This window comes from Scomber japonicus, chromosome 2 (assembly GCF_027409825.1).
Source record: "Scomber japonicus isolate fScoJap1 chromosome 2, fScoJap1.pri, whole genome shotgun sequence".
Classification (NCBI taxonomy): Eukaryota; Metazoa; Chordata; class Actinopteri; order Scombriformes; family Scombridae; genus Scomber; species Scomber japonicus.
The window spans coordinates 39,099,955-39,106,000 of record NC_070579.1 but is presented as its reverse complement, the minus strand read 5'-3'; positions in this window follow the sequence as shown (position 1 = coordinate 39,106,000).

Genomic DNA, 6,046 nt, shown 5'->3' with positions numbered 1-6,046 from the left:
ATATCTGATCAAGACTTCATTATTGTGTGAATTGGATGCTGGGAATCTACTCCTAATCTGCATTTTTTTGGAAATGTATGCTAGCTATATTCCATATTACCTCCTTTACCCTTCACTCTAAACTTGTAATGTATTAGCAAGCTTCAGTTAGCTTGGTCAGATAGTTACTTTGTTTATCTAAGCAACAGTTACACCTGTGGGTTAGTGGATGTATTTATTGAGTAAGAACTCCTCTCTACATAAGATGGTGCAATCTGTTTTTTACATAGTTGTGTTTAAATCTCTTTGCGAGAACTTGCGTTATAATGTGGCTAAGTTTCAATTTATGAAGAGCTGGTACAACTGATTCCTGACAAGGCAAATAGTAACCAGTATTTCAAAGTGAGGGCAAAAGTAATCCCTAAGTTAGGAATGGTTGGTGTAGATGTTTGGTGTTGCATGGTGATGATTTATTGATGGTGAAAATGCTACACATAGCACCTTTTTGATGAGAATTTCTGGTTCTGGTGAATTAGTCGATTAAGTAGAAGAAAAAGAAACATTCTGAGTGGCCCAGAAACACACACACACACGCACACACACACACCAGCTTTACATCCACACTGTAACTTACCAGTAATAATATGTGGTCAGAAATAGTTGAGGAGGCCAGACAACTAGATGTACTATAAAACCCTCCAACTGGCCGTTCTGACAGTCTTTATGCTGCAATGCAAAAACATACAGTCATATAATGTTAGAACTTCCTTGTAGATACTGTACATGAGACAAAAACAAGCATTTGGCCTGTGAAGGAAGACTGTTAGCAGATTATTACAGAACGCATGTCAACACATCACACATTTCTAGCAAGGGCCAGAGTGGAAGTCCAGGTCCAGGTCTTTACTGACTATATTTCATTCTGCAGAGACGCCAACATTTCCTGCAGAGTTAGATGAAGTTGGTTCTGTGTACAGCTGGTTCTCTACAGGCTCACATCCAAAACTGTAAAACTCATGTTCAACATAGCATTTATGATCTTAAAGGCCATTCACTTCAACCTTTATTCTGATAGATCTACAGTTCAGTATATTTCATTTTATTTTCTGTCGATTGTTACTGACACATGTAAAGGTCTTAAAAGTGACTTGACCAGACTTCAGCTGGTTCTTTAGACATCCTGAAACTTGGTAGAATGACTGAAGCTGGATTTAAGCCTTCACACAAGGATGAATGAGTAAAGTGTGTTTCATTAGTTAAGAAATGTAATTTATATTAACGCTAGAGATGTTATTGCATCTAAACAATGTGGTTGACTGCGACATGTATGTAAGCTAAATGGGTTAATATGTTTCTTTCTTTCATGTTAAGGCTTTAAATATATAGTAGATGTTATTATTTCTCTCATTCCCCAACTTCTGCTCAGTACAATGCAACACTGCTTTTAGTTGTTTTTTTGTTACTTTTGTTCTTTTGTTCTTTTTTTTAAACTTTTTTCCTCCCATGCCTGTTTACCACAGAAACTGCCTCTGTGATAAGTTATGAAAGTTAATTCAGATGCAGGATTTCAATTTGAACACTAATGCTTTTAGCAGGAGTTGTAATCCCTACAGTAGGCCTGACAGAAAGCAAGTGTTTCATTTCAATGTTTTTTTAATGATTTTGTTTGTGATTTTCAGTGACCTGTCTGCCATTTTCTTCAGTGATGTCACACTATTTGCCATTGGGATTGTTTATATGTGAAAAAAATCATTAGTCGTATTTTGTAGTATATCATACATGGTCCTGTTCATGATTACAGCCACTGTTAAGGAAAAAACATCATTTTGAGAATAAAGCTGTTTTGAATAAAATTGGCACGAAAAAAGTCATAATAATATAATATAAAGTTGTAATTTTATATTGATAAAGTTATTGATAAAGTTCTATGATAATATGGCTTTTGGTGAAGTCTGTGAAATTGCAGGTCATTGTTTATTATTTAACAGTGAATGAATGTTTTGGCTAATATTATTACTTTTATTCTTTCTCAAAATGACACAAAACAACTTTCTTGTAAAATTGTGACTTTATTCTTCTTATAGTACACCTGTTTTCAAAATTACAATTTTACTCATAGTGTTAGAACCTTTTACTTTTTGCAAAATTGTGACTTTTTCTTCCAATGTAGACTTCATTGTCACAAGATTACAACCTTTTCTCCAAATATTTCAACTTTATTCTCACATTTCTTTCTCTAACAGTCTGTCCCAGGCCTTTTATGATGCGGTTCTATTAAAAAAATGTAAAGCTGTTGCATTAGAAAAGAAAAGCATTACATTTTCTGATGTCAAAATTTGTCATGGAGGTGCTCGACCAACTCGCCTCTTGAAAAGTCAAGACTTTTTTTTGGTGGAAATAAGTTAGAGCTTTATGTTTTGTTTTGTTTGTGTATTTTTAATTTGAAGCTTTGTTTTAGTCATTTTTTTTCTTATTGTTATTTATCCCAAAACGTAAAGAATCCCTTTGCTTCTGTGCTGCCCACAGATCTGCCTCATTTGTCAGTTATGTTGCAATAAGATATTTTCTTTTTGATACCACTAAGGCAGAAAAAACACATGTAGATGCACTTATGAGTGAGATACTATTTATTTTTCATTTTTATTATTAATATATTTTTAGTTGGCCCTGCTCCAACAAATCCCCAGTGTATCAACTTTGTTTACACAGTTGTTTTCTTCGTCATTGTTACATTCTTCTTCTTATTAGCTCATAATCATTCTACTTTAGGAGTAGAATGATTGGAAGGAGGGTTTCTACAGAGCAGCATGTGGTTCCTAACCAACTTGATAACTAAGGAGAATCTTGTCAAATATGTATCTCTTTATGTTTCCCTCTCTTCCTCTCTGTTCGCTCATCAAAAGCTACACAACATCTCCATTAGAGCCAAACAAGGGAACACTGTTTTTGTAGTTTTCATTTCGAACTATTTTTCTTGTTCATTCTACTCTTGGAGAGTTTGTTGTCATGGGAAATGATGTTACAGGATGAAAACAACAACAATAAATTACAAAATGGTTCAGAATTCGAGTGTTGTGATTGTTTGATGCATTATGAAAGTTCTACATCACAGAAAACAGTGTCTGTAGTTGCTAAAGACTGTGCAATATTAATGTAGTTAGATCTCCGTGCTCCTTTTAGAACGCCTGCATTTCAGACACTGCTTTTACCCTTCGCAGTTTCTTTTAGGGGATCGGTTCCTTAGTTGCATTCAATGTCTCCGTACATGTTACCCCTTTAGCCATCGTATCACTTCTATGCAGATGACACACAGCTGTACCTCCCTTTGAGACCTGAGGCCTGTACTACGAAGCTGGATTTTCTCTTATCAAGGTAACTTCAGGGTTAAGGGGTTATTTTTCAAATATATCTTTTCGTCAATTTTTTACATATACAATAAATAAATAACCTCCAGTTTCAGAACTTGTGTCAGGAAACCTGACAAAAAGTCTCAATAAGAACATCTTGAGAGTAATCGCTGCAAAAGTGCAGAAAAGCAGAATTTTGTTCGTATTTTTTAATTGTAAAAATGTACCAAAATATATATTTAAAGAAGAATATATACAGTTGGTTTGACATCATTCACTCAAATAGTTGCGCATAATGGTTTTGTATTTTGAATGTTGAATATTAAACTTAATGTCTGCTATTTTCTGCCAGCATTCCTTTCTGGCTTTTGCTGCAACAGTGTTGCTTTTGGCCTGGATGATGTTTGACTTCTTCATAACGTTGAATAATAATTGTCTGCTCCTCCATGGTAAAGTAGTCTGCTCTGCAGGGTTTCTCCATGTTTGTGATTGGTCAGATGCTGCAAACACCTCCCCTTTATGTGAGCGCGCAGTGATCCAGATTGGAAAACCCTGGGTTCAATTACCGAGTCCAGCTTCATAGTACCGCTTATCAGTCTGGGTAAGTCAACCCAGGTAACAGAGATATCCAGGGTATGTTAATCCAGCTCATAGTACAGGCCTCAGGTAACAGAGATATCCAGGGGATGTTAATCCAGCTCATAGTACAGGCCTCAGGTGACCATGACGTGTTAAATCGCCTGTTTAACGGCCTTAAATGAAAACAAACATCTGCTGACTAGCAATTTCTTAAAACTAAATGAAAGTAAAGCGGAAATTTTAATCTTAAAATCTAGGACTGCTCTCCAGATGTGAGAAACCTCATGAATCTTGGTATTTTATTTGAAACTGATTTTAAGTTTGAGAAACAAATAAATGCTGTCGTTAAGTCGTCCTTTTACCATCTTAGGGTTTTAAGCAAGGTCAAGCACATGTTTTATTAAAGGAATTTTGAGACATAATCTATATTTCATTTATTTTTCGCCTAGACCTACTGTAGATTATTGGAATGCACTATATTTGGAAGTCAGACTACACTTTGGTATGAAATGCAGCCACACGTTTGAGAACTAAATCCAAAAAGTGATGCCTCATTACTTCAATTTCAGCATCATTACACTGGTTACCAGTACATTTTAGCTCAGAAAACCCCAATGACGAGCAACATAATTGGTATTTCGTGTCCCTTGCCCGGACACGGGTCACCGGGGCCCCCCCCCTGGAGCCAGGCCTGGGGGTGGGGCTCGGAGGCGAGCGCCTTCACCCATGGGGCCCGGCCGGGCATAGCCCGAAGAAGGGACATGGGACCCCACTCCCACAGACCCACCACCAGTGAGAGGGGCCAAAGGGGTCGGGTGCAGTGTGAGCTGGGCAGCAGCCGAAGGTGGGGACCTTGGCGGTCCGATCCTCGGCTGCAGAAGCTAGCGCTAGGGACGTGGAACGTCACCTCTCTGGTGGGGAAGGAGCCTGAGCTGGTGCGTGAGGTTGAGAAGTTCCAGCTAGATATAGTCGGCCTCACCTCGACGCACAGCAAGGGCTCTGGAACCAGTCTCCTCGAGAGGGGTTGGACTCTCGTCCACTCTGGAGTTGCCACTGGTGAGAGGCGCCGGGCAGGGGTGGCAATACTTATTGCCCCCCGGCTTGGTGCCTGTATGTTGGAGTTTTCCCCGGTAGACGAGAGGGTAGTCTCCCTCCGCCTTCGGGTGGGGGGACGGATCCTGACTGTTGTTTGTGCCTATGGTCCAAACAGCAGCTCAGAGTATCCTGCCTTTTTGGACTCCTTGGAGGGGGTGCTGGAAAACACTCCCCCTGTGGATTCTCTCGTTCTGCTGGGGGACTTCAACGCCCATGTTGGTAGCGACAGTGAGACCTGGAAAGGTGTGATTGGGAGGAACGGCCCCCCTGATCTGAACCCGAGCGGTATTCTGTTATTGGACTTCTGTGCTCGTCACAGATTGTCCATAATGAACACCATGTTCAAGCATAAGGGTGTCCATATGTGCACTTGGCACCAGGACACCCTAGGCCGCAGTTCGATGATTGACTTTGTAGTCGTGTCGTCGGACTTGCGGCCGCATGTCTTGGACACTCGGGTGAAGAGAAGGGCTGAACTGTCAACTGATCACCACCTGGTGGTGAGTTGGCTCCGATGGTGGGGGAGGATGCCGGTCAGACCTGGCAGGCCCAAGCGCATTGTGAGGGTCTGCTGGGAACGTCTGGCAGAGTCTGGAGGAGTTCAAGTACCTCGGGGTCTTGTTCACAGTGAGGGAAGGATGGAACGGGAGATCGACAGGCGGATCGGTGCGGCGTCTGCAGTAATGCGGACTCTGCACAGATCCGTCGTGGTGAAGAGAGAGCTGAGCCGAAAGGCGAAGCTCTCGATTTACCAGTCGATCTTCATTCCTACCCTCACCTCTGGTCATGAGCTTTGGGTAGTGACCGAAAGAACAAGATCGCAGGTACAAGCGGCCGAAATGAGCTTCCTCCGTAGGGTGACTGGGCTCTCCCTTAGAGATAGGGTGAGAAGCTCAGTTATCCGGGAGGAGCTCGGAGTAGACCCGCTGCTCCTCCGCGTCGAGAGGAGCCAGATGAGGAGGCTCGGGCATCTAGTCAGGATGCCTCTCGGACGCCTCCCTGGTGAGGTGTTCAGGGCACGTCCCACCGGTAGGAGACCCCAAGGA